The sequence below is a fragment of the Leptidea sinapis genome, chromosome 34, assembly GCF_905404315.1.
Source record: "Leptidea sinapis chromosome 34, ilLepSina1.1, whole genome shotgun sequence".
Lineage (NCBI taxonomy): Eukaryota > Metazoa > Arthropoda > Insecta > Lepidoptera > Pieridae > Leptidea > Leptidea sinapis.
Genome location: NC_066298.1, coordinates 8,550,815 through 8,571,096, shown reverse-complemented (window position 1 = coordinate 8,571,096; position 20,282 = coordinate 8,550,815). Strand labels below are relative to the sequence as shown.

At 34.1% G+C, this 20,282-nt stretch overlaps 1 protein-coding gene and 1 non-coding gene across 4 annotated transcripts in view; one reads left to right on the top strand and one right to left on the bottom strand.

Moving 5' to 3' along the window:
• Positions 1-20,282, top strand: part of LOC126975036 (protein TANC2) — a 241,067-nt gene that overhangs the window by 102,430 nt on the left and 118,355 nt on the right. The gene's annotated exons all lie outside the window — the stretch shown is intronic.
• Trnat-agu (transfer RNA threonine (anticodon AGU)) lies at positions 7,060-7,132 on the bottom strand. The gene has a single exon. It is a non-coding gene; the product is annotated as a tRNA-Thr (tRNA).

The following is a 20,282-nucleotide window of genomic DNA, read 5'->3' as shown; positions in this document are numbered from 1 at the left end:
AATCATTCTAACATATGCATTACATTATGTTAAAATATTATCGTCTTCTTGCCTATTATTATTATATGGGTCATTTTATTATTTTAGTTATTATTATTACGTCAATTCTATGATAAATTTTTAAAACCTTTCCGGTCAAAAAATATTCTAAATTGTGTAAAAATGCTATCTACTTTCTATGATGTTTCATCGCCATTCGCCTTTATTGTATTCTTAATGTTTTAAGAGTTATATAATCTTCTTAGATGTCAGCTCCTCCAGCAGCTGGAAGGCATAAAGACACCGCAGTGGTCGTAAAGATCGAATCAGTTGTTTCACTGCTTTCGTCCAAGTTTTCTTAAGTTAATCGCTCTAGACCAGAAACCTTATAGACTATTAATACGTGTTTTCTTTTTAATGGGCAGTAAATACATCTTTTTATTGCTCCTATTAATTTTCGAATCGCTCTTCAAGCCATAATTAACAAGGCATTTGCATTAAACTTTGTGTAGATACTTAATGTTTGCATTCTTCAGCTACCTTGCAATACGCTTGACATGTTTCTCGGCTTAATCCTTGTGTACATATTTCGTTTTGTTTATCTTTAAAACGTTGGTTACTTAAAATTATTTAGTAGTTCTTTTATTCAGTTCCTGTAAAATACCCCACTTCTCAAAAGGTAAGGTTATGTGTCTTTGGCATTGGCTCATTCCAGTTTGGTTGGTTTGGCCGAATAACAACATTAAACTTAACTACTTGTCTCTGCAATGCATGAATTAATATGGATTATGTGACACGATGTCGTGTCAGTATAGATGAGGCTTTTATTTACCTCTTGTGCTCACCATTCTAAATAAATGTACTAATTGAAATTCTCCATCAAAACAACGATATATTTGAGTGACTTAGTAGTTACTAAGCACGAGCTTTAAATGTTGAAATTGTAATTCGGCGAGTATTTTGTTCAAAATATTGTAATGCCATTCAAAACGTTATAACCATAGAAGTAAAGAACAATATTATCATAAAACGAAGGTGAATGGATGCTTTGTTTATGTATTTTATGATGTTTCTTTATCGTTTTTTATAAGATCTACTCTTTGTATTGCGACATTATCTAGAATTAGTAATTTGAAAAAGAAGGTAAGAAATCTAATTTATACTTATTTAATATTTAAATGTGAACGTTATAAACAAAAATAGTAATATATAAAATATATTCGTTTCCAAAAAAAAAATTTATGGCAGACATTCCAGACAGAGCCAATAATTGTTTCATAATAATGTGAAATATTGAGAAAAATGCAAGGCTTCTATAAAAATTTAATTGTTTCCAAATTTGGCAACAAATTTACTGGTTGCAAGGGTATCAGTTATTTTTATGTCATTCAAGATTGTCCTGTGATAAGGTCCTAAAAAGCAGTTGAAGATATCGAAAATCATTTCACAGTAACAAAGCAATAACCTTTTATGAACGCGGGAACAGTTGTAACGAAAAGATCCGAAAGAAATAACTGGATAATTCATGAGGTATTCAATTCCCAATATGGCAAGATGAAAGTGATTTTGGAAGTGCAATGCGTTTAACTTATATGGGCATGCTTTAATTCTAATGACAATATGACGCAATAATGGTATCACAGTAGTTGATATAAGTATGACAAGAACAGAATGACAAGCTTAAACAGAATGAGATTAATAGAGTTATGCATCTGAACAACCGACCGACCTTTTCGTGTATCGTCTGACATTAACTTTATGTATTTAGAACTGTATAAATTATAGCATTTATTTCATAGTACTGTTGTGAATTGTATGAGATAAATTATATTCATTGTGGATATAGTTCAATAGTTTTTGTTATTATATTATACAACAATATGTCTTTGACTGTAGTTGAACTTAAGTTAGCTGTGAAATCGACTAAACTATTCCACAACATGACTGATATTGCAAGTTTTAGCGGGGAAAATAATGTCGCATTTATTTTCAATCGCTTAATTTCTGATAACCCTTTTTTGAGGTTTTGTTACTGACATTTATGTTTGCTTAACTAAATTATCGTCTTTGCCGTTTTTTCCTTCAAATCCAGTGTTGTTTGTATTTCTAAGTTCCTTTTGCGCGACGATTATAAAAATTTCCACAAGCGACGCCGTTGCAGTTGTACGATCTTAAGAATTTAACAAGCAATTTCATTTTGTAATTTGCTCGCGTTTAAGATTGCCACATTTGAAGTTTTGGAACCGACTTTAATGACGTGTAATTCTTGAGACTTTCGTAACATTTCAAATTCTTAGTCTAACCGCTTATGAACCGTTGTGTAAAAGCTGCAAAATTCCTTTACTTCTTACTGGATATTATAATTGGATTTCTTCATTCAAATTAGAAAAATATTGTCAAATTAATTATTTGCCAATCTGAAATAAATTACTATCTCTTACCTTGCTGCTTTAACTACTAGAGTGTTAATGTAAGATATTCTATGTATATCTTTTTAGGTGTTAACTCTTTACAAAAAACTGAAACAGTAATCAAAGGCAAGATTACATATTGAATATATAAAATATATATTTTTTTTTAATTAGTTATCTTATTACTAATCTTTAATCCGAACATACAAACATTAATAATGTTTGTATGTTCGGATTCTGTTCAAACAACCGTATTTATTATAGCACAGACTTAAGGAAAGAGTTTCTCAGCTGGTCGAGTTATAATTTCCTTATCGACAATAGCTATGTGTTAAGATAACACGAACATGAAATGTACCTTGAGAATTTTATCAGTTGCTAGAATTTAGTAAACGTGTTCGTATTAAACATTCATTGGTCTTAGAATATTTACTCATTTTTATTAGAAAAGTCTGGTCATAATCAATCTAGATTTAAAATGTACGGTGATATCATAATACTTTATAAACCTTCTATTTCATTGATTCTTTCAGGCCCTTTCGGGATATTTTCATCAATATCTTCTGATGTGTTGTTTATCATCAATAAGTTACTATTTTTACTACAGACCAAACAAAATAAATGACTGGTCAAAATATAATTTGATAAACGATTCAAATATAGATCAAAGAGTGCAAAACATCTGTCAAATTTAACTTAAATCTGTCATATATAATTTGCAATAAGTAAAAACAGTGTCTTAGCTGTGGCATCAGTGTAAACTTTTACATAGTAATTGTCCTATTAAATAAAGAATCATTCATAATCATATTGTATCGAAAATTACGCTTTGTCATGTACACTAAATTCATTTACATAATATGAAATTTGATTCGCTTTATTTAGGTTAGAAGTTGTGTTTAGGGTTACCATGAAACGAAATTATGCCAATTGTATTGAATTTTGGTTTTCAAAAGATTTCGATTTGGGAAATGTGTCGAATAGCAAGACTTATGACCTATTTTTAACGTATTTGCCACACTAGTATTTCAAAGAGCTGTTTTTCCTGATTTCTGTGACTCTTCTGGGATCTTTCATGTACAATAAAATTTTAGGATTTAGATAGCGTATGGTATATATGGGTCATTACGGTTAAGGTAATAATGATAACACTGCACATAAGAGCGCGAGCCACCGGCAACCGCGATAAGGGAACTGAGAGTGTCATGATCAATACACACGCCATTCATTCGATGTTCTTGTACACCAACAGTATTGCCAACCAAGAGAAAATTTATTGAATTAGGCTTTACTTTGCGGAAATCCATAATTATACAAATGATTTAAGTTTTCTTTAGTGTTAATTCCGCCAATATTTGTTTTTAAAAAACAATTCCACACTCAAGACTCAAGAGTCTCGTGCCAGATTTTGGCGAGACAACACGTCCTGAGGATGCCTCGTGTAGAGGCGAAACACGTGTCGAATTATTTTTTAAAAACAAATATTGGCGGAATTAACACTAAAGAAAAATTATTAATTAAATCATTTGTACAATGCCAACCAAGAGGACAAAAATTGTAACAATTTTTTTACGTAATTATGGAGTAACTATTTTATATGTTTTTTTTTTTTCATTTTTTTAATGAAATACAAATTTTACATTGAGATTTCAAAGCTATAAAAACCACTGAGGTGTGTACTATTGCGTTAATCAATCTGAATAAACCTACATTATTAGTATTTTAAAATACAAATATCTTGCCCGACCCACACACCCGACACACACCCGACCAGGAAATCGTTGTATACACTTCATACACATCACTGCCCGTATGCGGTAAAGTAAAAAGCACGCTGTTAAATATCTCGGATTAAGAAGGTAAAGCAGGTTAATAATATCCACGCTATTAGTATGTGATATTAAATTCATTTTATCCGTTGACAACCCTAGCTAAATGGTAATGTCGGAAGCAATTACATGGTAGGGTTATCAGGCATCGACACGAACTATTTTATCTCAGTACACAGATATTGTTCTCTACGTAACTATTTCATTCTTAAGGACAACTACATGATAAACAAATAGGCTTTTAATCTGCATCTTAGTTTGTAGAGTCTGTTGCGATGGTGGAATTCGATTAGATGAATGTGAATGGAAGAAGACATAAGATATATAAAACCTTAAGTGTAAGTATAGACTTTTATAATAAAGTCCCAGCCACTGTTCAGGCATTATCTATACACAAATTTTTTTTTTTTTTATTAAAAAATGGCTCTGTCGGAAATCCTACTACTCCACAGCTGAATATTTAAGTGATCGGATAGCCTGGGACTAGATTGTGATTATTTTATAGCAATAGCAATGACAGTACAATATTGTACATTTTATTAAAAAGAGCGCAAAAAAAGAATGCTGGGAGGAGTCACTTGCGCCAATTCTTCTCTCTCAGAGCGCCATGTGCTTCCGAGGCGGTTGTAGTATCTAGTATTTTAGAAATGACATTGAAAAGAAATCTAAAGGAATCAATTTTGAGAAATAAATGCCTGCCTTTAATGCCACGATGAAGTGACGTCACTACGCATCGCCAACCGATAGGGCAATTTATATAGTACATATCCCACCGAACAATTTTGCAGTTCACGCGGTCAAATGTTTCAAAATTATTATTTTGAAACATTTGACCGCGTGAACCTCGGCACCAGACTAAAGATGAGAACAATACTTCGTATATTGTGGCCGTACCTGTGCCATAGAGCACTAGGATATGCGCTGACTTGAAGTATTGTTTTGATTGAAGACTCCCAATTGCTTCGAAGCCAATTTAGCTTTGTCTTCCATAGAACCGTGGAATTGGCTATCAATCATTTCACGTCAATTTATCAATGACTGCACGTTTCATACAATCGAGTGAATCGCTTTTTTCTTAAACAGTTTCGCTAGGCTGGATTTTAGTAATTAACGCGCAAATTAAGTCAACTGCGGTTCTTACTTCGCAATCTCTAAAACTGCTATAATATCATAAACTGTCATAGAATATTAATATTTATTATAAGTAAATTAATACAGTTGTGCTGTTTAGTACCCTATTACATATAATTTAATTATTAAGTTTCTCGTGACCAATTTGTAATTTTGTTTGCCATAACCATTTTATTGATACTATAAATTTTATAACTACGAATAAAATAAGTCTAATTTAAATTGAACCATAAACATAGCTCTGTACGAGTATACGTTGCTAATTCCAATTAGTGTTAATTTCTAATTCGTTTAATTTCTATCCGTATTATGTTATATACGATCATTCTACAATTATGTTATAGTTATATTATGTGAGATAACTATAAACTCTAGCTGTTTCTTAATAAACGCGAAGTAAAGTTATTCCATATTTAAAACTGAGAATAATGCAATAATGTGCAAATTGTTGACTATACAATTATACAATGATAAAAAATGATAACTCGAAGTTTTCCGAGTGTCAGGCAGCCTTGCAAATAAACACGGGAAACGTTAAACGTCCGAATAAATTAGTAGTAAACAAAATGTCTATTTGTAAACATTTTGCAACTCTTGATTTATTCTCAGGTACAACTTTATGCCAATTTTATTCGTAAGGCCATTTGTCTTTATCTAAATTGAACCATAAACACAGGTCTGTATACGTTGCTAATTCCAATTAGTGTTATGTTCCAATTCGTTTGATTTCTTTCCGTATTATGTTATATACGATCATTTCTACAATTATGCCATAGTTATAATATTATGTTAGATAACTATAAACTCTAGCTGTTTCTTAATAAACGCGAAGTAAAGTTATTCCAAATTTAAAACTTTTTCGGCATTACAAATAAACTTGGTATTAAGTTATAGCTGAGAATAAGCCAAGAATATGCAAATTGTTGACTATCGGCCGTTCCCAATATTCAGACTACCTCTTACTTGAGACAAAAACGTAACTATCGTTGACTTTTCTGTCCCAATAAAGTTATCGACGGTAAATCACCTTATCCGTACACGCTGTCTGTCAATGGGACGACGTATAGCTTACCACCGATAGAAGTTTGTATGGACAAAGCAATTCACGCGTCCCAGTATAAGGCGATAACAATGACTTATAGGGTATATTGGGACATCTTTAGATTATTGACAGCTAATTACTGACGATAAAAGATAATAATTTATCTCTATCTGTAGATATCTGATCAGGCACGCCGTATGTCGCTCAAAACAATAACAATACAATGATAATTCAGAAATTTTCCGAATGTCAGGCAGCCTTTCAAATGAACACGGGAAACATTATACGTCCGAATAAACTAATCGTAAGCAAAAAGTCTATTTGTAAACATTTTGCATATTCTAGGTTTACTTTCAGGTTTAACTTTATGCCAATTTTATTTGTAAGGCCGTTTGTCTTCATCTTACCTTAACTACAGAATTACATGACAGGGAGATGTAATTTTAAACTTGGAGTAATTTTACATTACGTTTATTAGATAATAACACCTTTTATTTTTTTTAATATGATTGTTTTGTTTCTAGTTTAGCAGTAACACAACTATTAGCGAACATTTTTATTTAAGTTGGAATACTAATTGTCTTTTTTAAACTTTAATAACTCAGTTGCCCGACTCTCACTCACTTCTGGGATTAATTACAGAAATTCAATTTGAAAACAATATTTATGAACGATGCGGGACTCGAACCCGCGACCTCTCGCGTACTGCGCGAGCGCTCCTTTCACTGAGCCAACCGTTCGATGGACGCATAAATATTGTTTTCTAATTTAATTTGTGTACATATAGTATGTTTTTGAAACTTGACATTGGCGAGTTGTGGTGCCCGAAAGGGAAACACAGAAGCCACTAAAAAGAAGAGAATAGAAATAGTATGTAGTGGCATATAACTAGGCAGTGTGTGTCCACAAGCTGTGCACATAGCATACTTTAACATATATAAATCCATAGTAGTTATATATGTGTGCATCTACCGGGATCCGAACCCAGGACCTCTAACGTAGCGGACAGGGTCACAAATTCTGCTACGTGGGTTGTGGAATATAAAATATTGCAAAAGTTAATTGTACCTTCGTTTTTACCTTCAGAGCACAATTTATCTCCTATTCCGTATAAAAACTTCATTTATATACAATTCAATCATACACGTATGAAATATGTGACTATATATTTATGATAGACACAAGGTGAGATATATAATGTACAGTTAACAGTAATTAAGTGCATTTTAATGAGAAAATGGTTTTTATTTCTTGGTGTCAGTCAATGTTACTAGCCAATTAAATAATCAAGTTACGACTTTTACAAATATACGATTTATGAATGGAGCTATCTCGTATGTGGGTCAGGGTTTGATTGGTTTATCAGCTTAATATTCCGAAACCTTTGCTCTCTCTCTTTGGCAGTTTTACTCAATATAAGAATATTGTTACTTATGGCTTATTTACGTTATTGTAACAGAGTATGTAAAGCTTTTTATATAAATTTCATATTAATAGTAAATAAGATCCAATTATGATACATTATTATCCGGTTTGAATTGTATTGTGAGTACAACAGCTATATACAGCTATATACAGCTATATAATAAACTACCAGCATCATTAGCGGACCAAAACTTAAATATTAACTCTTTTATAAATAAAATTAAGGAATTTTTAATGACGAAGAAATATTATTCAGTTAAAGAATATTTAACAGACATGAATGTATAGTCATTAGAATAAGTTAATTCAGATATTTCAAATTAACATTTTTAGTAAGCAAATTTTTATTTTTCACATTTTTATAATATGATGGTGGATAGACTTTTATGAATAATTTGGTTTTTATGTTGTATGTTTTTCACGGTAAACTTAGAGTAAGAATTGTAAAATATTATTTTTGCATGCCTACCCGGCAGATTGTTAGCACCTATGATTATAATGTAACACCAATGTACCCACTCAATCTATGCAATTAAATGACTTGATTTGATTTGATTTGATTTACAAATGTTTGATTATTTTAAGAAGTAAATAAAATACTTAAAGCACTTTTGTAAGTTATACTTCTTGAGGCTCGTTATGAAAAAATGATGAGTGTGAAATTTTAAGATGCGCGATCACTGTATCACAAAAGTAGCAGAGTGATGTTGGTTCCTAAAATTTTCTGACGTTTGCGACACTTGTTATTATTTTTTTGTTTCTTCGTCCTTTATTAGGATATGCAAAGGGCTCAAGCCCGTACAGCAGTATTCGTTATTTAATATTTAATTGTCAAAGCCATCGTTGCAAGAATTTTACAATATTGTTCTTTCTACAAACGTAGAATAGCACGAGTAATAAATAATTTTATGGATTTTTGCTTTGTTAGGCCAAAGAAGTATAACTTCTTAAGTACGCACACACATTTAAATAAACAAAAAAAGTTTAACAAAAAAAGAACCGAATTCAGAAAGAACTATTCCAAAACAAAAAATAATTACGTATTCTTCTACAACGTCTTAATATTCAACTTATTTGTAGAGTTCTCCTAATTAAAATGAAATGAAAAATATGAGACAATTATATTATAATGTAGCTAAAATTATTGTTATTTTTGGAATCGAAAAAAATACCGTCGAATTTAGAACCTCCTCCTTTTTTGAAGTCGGTTAATTGTAATAATGTGTGAAGTTTTTCTAAACAAACTAGACGTTTAAAGAACGCCGAATTTAGGTTGCGTTCACGTTCATGTCAAAAGATCAAAGGTTATTCTGTTGTTTTCACTCATTAAAAAACAATTTTATGTTCAAGTTGCGCAACCAATATCAAATATAGCTTACCATCAAACATGCAATGAGAAAGTTTCGTTAAGTACAGTTAGATCGAAGCCGCTTATAAAATTAACACCCAAAGTAGTTCATCTGATCTGTTGGGAATATGCTTGTAACTGAGAGATTGATACAGTCAAGTTATCAATGTTATTTTACGAACGGATCTTGACTTGATATTATAGTCACGACTTAAGTTAATATAGATATACTTACTTAACAGTATTTCTTTATAAGGGGCTTTTGTAAGGCGAGCGGTGAAAATAAATTTTCATTATAGTCAGATTACTTTTAGGGGATTTTTAATGGAATACGAGGACAAACTAGCTTGCATATGCACCACAGCCCAGACTCTATTGTAACGCCAGAGATCCTCTCCTCTAAAGATCTCCATGACGATCGGTCCTGCGCTGCCCTCATCCAATGTATTCCAGTGATCTTGACCAGATTGTCGGTCCATCTTGTGGCGGCCTGCCAACACTGCGTCTTACGATGCGTGGTCGCCATTCGAGGACTTTTCTACCCCACCGGCCATATGTCCGTCGAACTATGTGCCCTGCTCACTGCCACTTCAGTTTCGCAATCATTTGGGCTATGTCAGTTACTTGCGTTCGTCACTCACTACAAAATCCCGCAAATCGTTTGAAATCTTTTTGACAGATTTGTAATCCATTTCATAGTAAAAAAAGTTAAACACGCAAAAAAATCAGTTTTCTAAGATACACATGCCCAAAGTTACCTCTCGCATCGTCTTCTTAACATACAGTCTCTTCATTACCAACTTCACGCACAATTATTATTTTCAAGCCTTTAAGAAACATGTAAGTTTCCGCTTTTCTTAAGTCTTCCATCTCATTTCAACCCGCTAACATTACTCCGCTGGCAAGGCACTGTAGATGAACGTTATAAATTCAGATTTAAAAGGTTGACGATTTCGGTGTTTATTTAAAAGATAAAGCCAATGCCTTTTTATGTCACCAGTACCATATTTGTTTATAATATATCACTTTGAAGCCGAAGATCAATAATTTATTCATAAAGGCCCAAGACATAAACACTATGATAGTGAAAGTGGCATAAATTACCATAATTAAGATAAACTAGGGTGAAATGCTTTCGATTGTGATTCCTGATGGTAACACTGATAGAAAATGGCCGTTGATGATCACATACCATCAGTTAACCCATAGGAGTGCTCATTAGTAGTCCTTTTGCATAAAAAAAATTGTAGGTGGCTCACGTCATACATAAGACAATCTCTTCTTCCACTATGATCGCCTGGTACCAAAACAGTATACTATGCTTCCTATCTCATTCTCTCTTAGACTGAATTTTATATATATACCTGTTTGTATGTCTATCGTCTCGCTTTTTCGTTTCATCGAGTTTCAAATCACAAAGATACCAAAGAAGTTTCACTTCGAAAATTATGAAGTAGCAAAATAAACACAGACGACTGGTATAACTATCTCACTTATTAATAAATTATTTATTTTGTTGCAGGTAAACAAGGAATTAAGCATATTTATGGCAAGTACATTTAAACGTTAAGCGATTTTACACGGTGCTGTTAAAACTTACAGCAATGTAAAGGAACCAATGTCCAAAAACGTGGCGAAAGTGACCGAATGTGTAGAACAAATCCCCATTGATGTAACGCCTACAAGATATTCGTCGGAAATAATCGTAATTTGTTCGAGCTTAACGTTTCTTTGTGTTTCGAAATTTTACTAAGCTGACTCGCGTTATGTGAGTCATGACAAACTCTGCGTGCCTTTTCTGGATTTTGTTGTAGGTAGAGTTGATGTTTCTGACTGAGTGGTGACTTATCGAAGATGTGTGATGACGTAAAAATAAACAGCCAAGTGCGAGTCGGATTCGCCCACCAACTCTTTTGTACGAACGTAGAACGAAAGTGAAGTAGTAGAACTTATATTTATTGTTAAAATAAAATAGTAAATTAAACATTTTTGAAGTGATAATGGATAATTCTTTAGGCGCGCTGATAACTTTACTTTGTAGGTATTAAACTATGTTTTAATGCACGGCTATGTACGACTTGCTCGTTAACGGCCGTTTTCAATAACCTATCTACCCTAAGTTTAACTTACGGATACATCGCTGTCACCGTTTAATGACAAGATCTTATCTATCCATAATTCCATAGTTATGTCCAATATAGTTATAGTCCAATGCTATCTGTCAATAGTTTATTGAAATGTAAGTAAGCGTAAAATGGTTTAACTTACTAGAGGTAGACAAACTACCTGTAGTGAACGGCCGTAAGTCGGCTCGGGTTGGATAAGGAAGTTCCTCTAATAATAAGTTTTATTTTTATTACTTTATAAATAAGAAACAAAACAATAGTTGCATACCGTATTATTAAGCTGTTGAAAATAAACAAAATTTTAGTACAAATGAGCTTGTAGGGTTTTACACAAATTAAATTTGAAAAAAAAATTTATGAACGATGTGGAAACTCACCCCGCGACTTCTCGCAACTGAACCAACCGTACGAGTGACGCATGGATCATAACTCTTGGTATCTCTTGTTAAAATTTAAGGTTCGGGCTCCTGGCTCCATCTACAGGATCTATTTTCATATTTGATAAACATCTCAACTACAATTGCATTATTATTATTATTCATTAATTTAATTTGCATAATTAATCCCAGAATGATGAATATCACTTTAAAAATAACAAATTGTTTAGCCCTAAGTAAGCTATGGTACCATAAGGCCAGCATAAGGCCGGAAGCACATTTCACTCCGTGGACAAACACGTGTAGTGTCGTAACAATATTAGCAGACAGTCCGGCGGGTGTCTAGTTTGAATGACCGGCGCGTGGGCGGACCGGACAGTCCATTCATGAATTGGGCAACGCTACCCACTCAAGTAACGGCGCGGTAAGCTGTAGTAAATTATCTGTGCTAATTAATACCTATTCGTGCTTTACTGTATATTTTACAGGAAGCCGTTAATCAATTTTGTACGTAGTTACAATGTTACAACATGTTTTCTTGTTTTTCGTATTGTTTTGACGGTTATTCGGGGTAACTAGAAATCTTATATATAGGATATTTACCGCTGTCTTGTATAACTCTTTATCGGCTCTTTCAATTAAATTATTAAAACTTTCGTGGGACAATGCTAACTTATTTATTAATACGGCTTTACTCACGATTTATCGGTGTTGGTACCGACAGGTTTCGGACCATTCGGAGGTTCTTCATCAGGGTGTGTGTAGTGGGTTCGCGATAACGTCCCGTCTCTTACTGCGGACATGTGCTTTTAACCGCTACCTACTTCGTACGCGAAGAATTGTTACTTTGGGCAGTATTTTTTATTTTTTACATATTTTTCAAATAATACACATACAAACTGCTCTTACCGCTGCTGGCAGCGCCCTTCTACGAAACAGCGAAGATCTCTCGTCATTGTGGACGGTCCCTTTAATAGTATTTCCCTGCGAACATATTCTCCTATTTCATCTCCATGTAGGTCAAAGTTTTAATAATGCTCAAACAAATGTATATAAATAACTTCCTATCAAGTGCCTAAATACAGAGAATCATGGTTTCATCGCCGAAAATGACGAACTTCCATACAAATTTTTATCACCTATTTCAACTCCCCATATATTTTTCGCAATAAAAGGTAAAACCTATCTCCTTTTCCAAGCTCTAGTCCATCTCTGTACTAAATTTCATCATAATCGGTTCTGTGTATCAGGTGTTAAAGCATAACAAATATTCATATTTATAATATTAGTAGGAATAATATACACTTACTTTAAATTCGTAGAACGTTAACCTGTAGATGGATTAAAAATTAAAATTCGTTTCGATCGGTTATTGATATGCCAAAAGCAGGAAATGAATTAAAATGTCAATCTTGGAGCACCATGTAGGGATTGCGATTGAAATAATCGGTCGTGAGTCTTATCCATACGATATCTAAAGCATCTTTATCTTCATTTAAAGTTATTATAATTAAAAACTGGCTGCTTTATAATATAGCCTATGTGAGTAGAGTTTCTGAGTGCCTCAACAGGCAATACTTAAATATAGACTACGATAATATATGCGTCAATTCAACGCAATACTTCGGGAGAAAATTATTTTACAATTAAATATATATAATATATATAAATAAATCTAAAATTTTCATTTGCATAGTACAACAAAAACAGAAGGGAAAAATAAATACAATTTTACACACCAAAATCAAGAGTGTGTATTAATGTGTAATATTCAGTCTTTAAATCGCTTACAAATCTACAATAGCGTGTGACGTGGAGATGTTGTGATTATGACCAATTACGATGTTCTTTGATCTTTACCTGACCAATGAGCATTCAGTATCACGAGCCCGCTCACCTCAGTTGGTTGAATTAATTGTTTGCATTGCGAATATTGTCTTGTATGCATTAGGAGGTGGGTTAACTTACCGACGTGGTAAATTAATGTTGATGGTATCCACAAAATATGTCCTAGTTGGGCAAAACTCTGTGCGACACTTAATAAATCTTAGAACACTTTTTCGGTTGTTGTATGACAATATGACATAAAATCTATTTTCTAATATCATTGACAATAACAAAACAGACCGATATTAGCACACTAAGCTTAATTAAAATTCTTAAATGTAAAATGTAACATGTTGCATTTCATTTACGTTGCATTTTGGCAGTAGAATTGCACTATTTCTACAATTAAATGGGTTTTCATTTGATTGCAGGAAAGGAAATCACAGAATATCAATTCATTGCTCATGTCAATTATGACGATGTCAAACAAATATTAGAAATTGAAACCAAACTGTAGTAATTTAATATTATGCTTCGATTTAATACACTTTGAATTTGACACTCAAATCGTTCTTCAAACTTTAATGACGTGGGTAATTAATTAGTGGTAATCGAATTACTACCACTGGCCGAACATTTATATACACAAACACGTGCATTGCATTAATGTTTGAAGCATATAATTAAATATATCATTTTAAACGAATGTGACACTTAGTGGTATTGATGTCGCGGTCGGAGAACGCAAGATCTTTGATTTGGGACGTACGGAACTTGTTTGGCCTCATCATGTTTGTTTACTGATTTATCTAAGTTAGTATAAATGATTTAATATTAGATGTTACTAGTGCATTTTGTAATAGAAGGAACTTCCACCTTCGCACGACACGCCACAAGTTAGGATATCATCCAAACCATCTAGATGTGTGGCGGTCCTCCACAGTGCGGTTTTCAAAGAGCTTTCTTCCACGCACTATAAAGCTGTGGAATGAGCTTCCCTGTGCAGTGTTTCCGGGACGATACGACATGGGTACCTTCAAAAAAAGCGCGTACTCCTTCCTTAAAGGCCGGCAACGCTCCTGTGATTCCTCTGGTGTTGCAAGAGATTGTGGGCGGCGGTGATCACTTAACACCAGGTAACCCGTGCGCTCGTTTGTCCTCCTATTCCATAAAAAATATGTACATTTTGATATTGTTAATGTGTATACAGAGGTAAGGGATTAATAATTGGTCACTGCCGCCCACATTCTCTTGCAAAACCAGAGCAATTGCAGGAGCGTTGCCGGCTTTTTAGAAATATGTACGTGCTTTTTTGAAAGTACCCAATACCCACGTAGTATCATCCTGGAAACACCGCAGAAGGAAGCTCATTCCTCAGATTAGTTGTACATGGAAGAAAGTTCCTGGAAAACCGTACTGCAGACGAATGCCATACTTCCAGATGGGGGGATGATCATCTTAATTTGTCTCTGAATTCTGATCTTAAGCTGAACTCCACATTCCGCCTAAACATAAATACAATTAAACTTCCATGTCTCGAAAACAAACATGCATATCCACCCTTTAAACGAAAACCGGGATTCAAACACGGGACCTCTAGCGCAGTGGGCAGGTCCCCTAACCACTGCACTATATCGGTCGTCAGAACCAAGTTAAAACTATTACAGATTCTTATTACTGTACAGCCTACATCACGTTACGTAACGTTTGCGTATTGATTATGCATGAGTTAACGTTTGATTTAGACGCCAATTAAGAATTGATGAATAATTTTTAATCTTTCTAATGACTGCAGTAACGGCAATGTTCTTACGTTTGTTAATTAATTGACCGTAAACAATTATTTAAATTGTTTACCGGAATTATAATATATTAAGAGAAAGGGTCCATCTAAGTACGAAATGCAAAGCTTTTTATAATAATTCATTGCATTCAGAATTTTCACTTTATTTTAAATAAAATAAGGTTGCTTCAGTAAATACTCCTTAGTCGTTAACTCTTGCCAGAGAGTCGTGGTTGCATGATGAGACTGTAGGTACACACAAGATGTATCTGTGGTGGATGATGCAGCAATGCGCCTCCACTTGCCTCAATCTTCAGCGTTACGGGAACATTGGACTATGGTGGTTTGTGTCGCAGCCTTTATCAGGTTTTCCAACGCGTAGGTGACCGACCTCGTGACCGCTTGCCTTCCACTCGTCCTTGGACGACGTGTCGTTCCATGGTTTTGTTAAGTAAATAATCACTATTTAATATTATAATTATTACTTCTTAAAGCCTAGCTTTATTTATAATATTAAAAATTATTGGCGAGACAAATATCTAGTCTTATTTAGAAATATACTGCTACCTGATACATTGATTTAACAGTTTGTTATTTTTATGTGATGTCCGTCACTTGTGGCATTAGGTGTACAAATTAAATTATTTATTGAACACTTTTGTATATCTCTATATACTCTTTCTTTTTCTTTTCGAAGATGTAAGCATACAGGAATTCATATAACCTGAAACTTTTACTTTACAATATGTTGCAAGCGAGATGTACAAGTGTTCATTTTCAGTAATTCAACTTCGGATAAGCCATCTTGTTTATTTCTTCTTTTTGGTCATGTTCTTCATTACTGAAGGTCGTTTCCACTCTAGTCAATAGTTTGAATCACGGTTTTGACCAGGTTTCTCCACTCCGTCATGTTCTCAGCTTTCCACAGGGCTGTGGTCAGTTCGAGGCCAATAGGTAATATTGGTAACTTGGTTTGACCATTGGGCAGATGAGTGACCGTGTGTTCGTATTCCCTCCAATCTCACTGTATATGTAGCGAAGTTACTGAGCTAAAGCTACATTAACATCGTGTGTCTCAAGATGTCAAGATTAGCATCTCGTCAGTTTTTATATCACAAAAAAATTTGGAACGTCAATGTTTTCAATCTTCCCAACTTCGTGATGTTATCGTACAGAAGGATATGCAATTTTCTAATAATTTATCATAAACTTTTAATTTAATCTTTGAATCCAATAAGTATTTAATTCAATAGCATTTGAGTAAATCATTGTGAAGCCGTAACCCTGATAAACTGGACGAGGGCAGTGCAGGACCGATCGTCGTGGAGATCTTTGGGGGAGGGTTTTGTCCAGCAGTGGACACGTCTTCCGGCTGATGATGATGAATCCTGATAACCTGCGATTCCAACTATTTCTCAAGAGAGAAAAGCAGTACGTCTCCTTTCCTATTGTACTAAAACATTGTATTTTCTTCGGCCTCTCGGTTGGTATTAGCTATCATACATTCTTACAAGTATTTATCTTAGAAGCGTCGATGACGCAACTGGTAGATATGACTCTCACTACGATGCCCCCGGTTTGAATCTCATCCCCCACCTACGAATGTGTTTTCGGCTTTATAATTATATATTATAATTTTTGTTTTTTCATGGAAGAGGAGGACAATCGAGCTTACAAGTCACCTGATGTTAAGTGATCATGGCCGCCCTCATTCTCTTGCAACAACATTAGGAATCAAAGGAGCGTTGCCGCTCTTTTAGAAAGGTGTACGCGCTTTTTTGTAGATTACCCATGTCGTATCCTAGAAACACCGCACAAGGAAGCTAATTCCACATCTTGGTTGTACGTGGAAGAAAGTTCCTTGAAAACTGCACTGTGAAGGAATCACACACATCCAGATGATGGGGATGATAAATTTTTACATTTTTCGATGCTTTTTTTATGAAAATAAGGGATGAGAGGACGTTCAGCTGATGGAAATTGATACGCCCTACCCATTACAATGCAGTGCCGCTCAGGATTCTTGAAAGACCCCAAAAATTCTGAGCGGCACTACAACTCCGCTCGTCACCTTGATACATAAGATGTTAAGCCTTATTTGCCCAGTAATTTCACTAGCTACGGCGCCCTACAGAACGAAACACCGTAATGCTTACACATTGCTGCTTCACTGCAGAAATAGGAGCCGTTGTGGTACCCATAACCATAATCTAGGCGGCATCCTGTTCAAAGGAGCCTCCCACTGGTAAATTCCATGCTCTTTAAGGCTTCGATTGCGATTCCTCTGTTGTGACAAGAGAGTAGTATGTGCTCAGTCTTTGAGACTTACGTCCGACCTTTTTAGAATCGTACCCAATACATGATGGGTGTTAGAGATGACACTACACATGGAAGTAAATCAGCGTTAATTTAACAGTGTTAATTCGACTTAACTACCGGGTTATACACAGAAGCTTCTGGCTAGGCGACTGTTGACATTTAAACTTGTTCTGCAACCAACTTTCCCGTTAACTGTCGCAGTTTTACGTAAGCACTTGCAACCACAAATCAATTAATGATTAATTGCACTCGATGTTCTGATAACCCTCTCGCCAACTTGTGTTAATTATTGATTAATTTGCGAGTATAAGTTCTTGGATATCCTTATCTGGCGCCTGGTAAGGTCAACCTCATAAAATAGCCAAAATAACGAAGGTACTGTTATTAATTTATTATTAAGAATGAGTGACATTAATATAGAAATTTCGTTCTAATTTCAAAATTACATAGATAATACAAATAGATTGAAATTTTAATACTTTTTTCATAACACGAGTACTTATAAAAATATTTAATACATAAACTCTCGCTCAACTCCTTAGGGAGGAGGGGATGGCTGAAAAACAGCGCTGCATGGTAACATAAATCCATGATTCCATGTCAGGTGAAGCTGAGCCTTTTCCTTCATCGCGTATCCTAATTGTTCATTTTATATTTGTAATGATTTGTATGGCAATAAAGAATTTATTATTATTTTTATAAAAAATAATATTAGCCTCCTGTCTGCTGCCGTTGTCATATGGCAACGGCATTAGACCACCGTTTAGTACTCAGTTATAAGGTTAGCACACAAGACATTTAATTAAAGGATTTTTTATGATTTTGCTCTAAAATATGGGAGCGCATACAATATGTAAACAATAAAATATTTGATTCTATTAAAATTACACGTTGATGCATAATGTATATCTTACTTCTATCTATCTATATTTATATCTCGCTAAAATATACTTATATTTAACTTATTTTAATGTACAAACATATAGTTAACCCGAATTCTACTTTGTGAATATTATTCAAATATAAATCTGTTTGTCATGTGTTATCTAAATACTCGTAAAAAAATCTAAGCTGTCATGGCTACTAGTCATAACTTGTTCAAGCATCAAAAATTAAGTAACCATCTGCTCAATGTATATTGAACAACATGTGCCAATAACTGCCTAAAATAAATATTTTAATGAATCGGTCATTGACTTCGCGAGCAAAAAGGAATTGCTTAAATAAAATACAAAGTTAAAATAGGCAAAGAGGAATATGTCTAATGAAGAAAAATATATTAAAAAATAACACTACAAGAGACCTGATGGTATAACGTAGGCAACATAAAGTCGTGAAAGGTCTAAACTGCCGAATACTTAAAGAGAAGGAAATATGTATCACTCGATTGGATACAATATGTTTGTTCCCTTTGAGGTCGATGACTTCCTTGGGATCCACCAGCATAAAAACTCGTAACAGAGTTATCCAGGCGCTCTACCGTTTTTTTTTATATGAAAATAAGGGACGAGACGAGTAGGACGTTGCCCATTACAATGCAGTATCGCTCAGGATTCTTGAAATACCCAAAAATTCTGATCGACACTTCAATAATTGCGCTCGTCACCTTGAGACATAAGATGTTAAGTCTCATTTGCCCAGTAATTTCACTAGCTACGACGCCCTTCAGAACGAAACACAATAATGTTTACACATTACTGTTTCACGGTAGAAATAGGCGCCGTTGTGGTACCCATAATCTAGCCGGCATTCTGTGCAAAGGAGCCTCCCAGATAACCAGGTCTTGCACCTACTTCTGTCGGAAGATCAGTTTGGCCGTACAGAGCGTTAACAGCTTCATGGGCACCTGTCGACTATGGCCCTAGTAAATATCATTTACTATTTACAATTAGAAATTGCTTAATAGATTCATCATCAGCCAGAAGACGTCCAGTGTTGGATAAAGGCCTGCCTCAAATATTTTCACGACGATCAGTCCCGCGCTGCCCTCATCCAATGTACTCCGACGATCCTGACCAGATCGTCGGTCCATCTTGTGGGATGGTGGTGGTTTGTGGTCACCATACGAGGACTTTACTGCCCCACCGGCCATCTGTCTGCCGAACTATGTGCCCTGCCCACTGCAATCATTAGGACTTTGGTCTTTATAGATTATTTAAATTTAATTTAATTATAATACCTTACATAATTAAATACTTATATATACTCTATACTTAAAGGGAGTCTCCCTTAGAGATTCAAAAATAAATATAAGTCATCCTTAAAATAGTACTTTTTACAAAATCCTTGATTAATATAATTTTATCTGCGGTAAGCTAAGTAGCCAACTAATTTGTAATTACTAACATTTAGTTGATACATATTTTTTATTTTGCATTGTATTGATTTCTATACTACTTTGTTTAAAATAACATCTTGTAATAACAGTATTAATTGATAATAATTGTTCTTTTCTTTTTAAATATTATGTAATTTAATTTTAAGCGGCTTCACACACAGATAAGCTTCGTAAAGTTTGAGTGTGTGTTATTATACTGGAAGCTATAACTATATTGTATTTTAAATAAATACTATAAAAAAAATATTTGACGGTAAAGGACGTTCACTTCACTATTTGTTTCATTAAATATTACCATGTATTGCGCACAATTTATCAGTTATTAAATAACAAAGCATAAGTTTTTT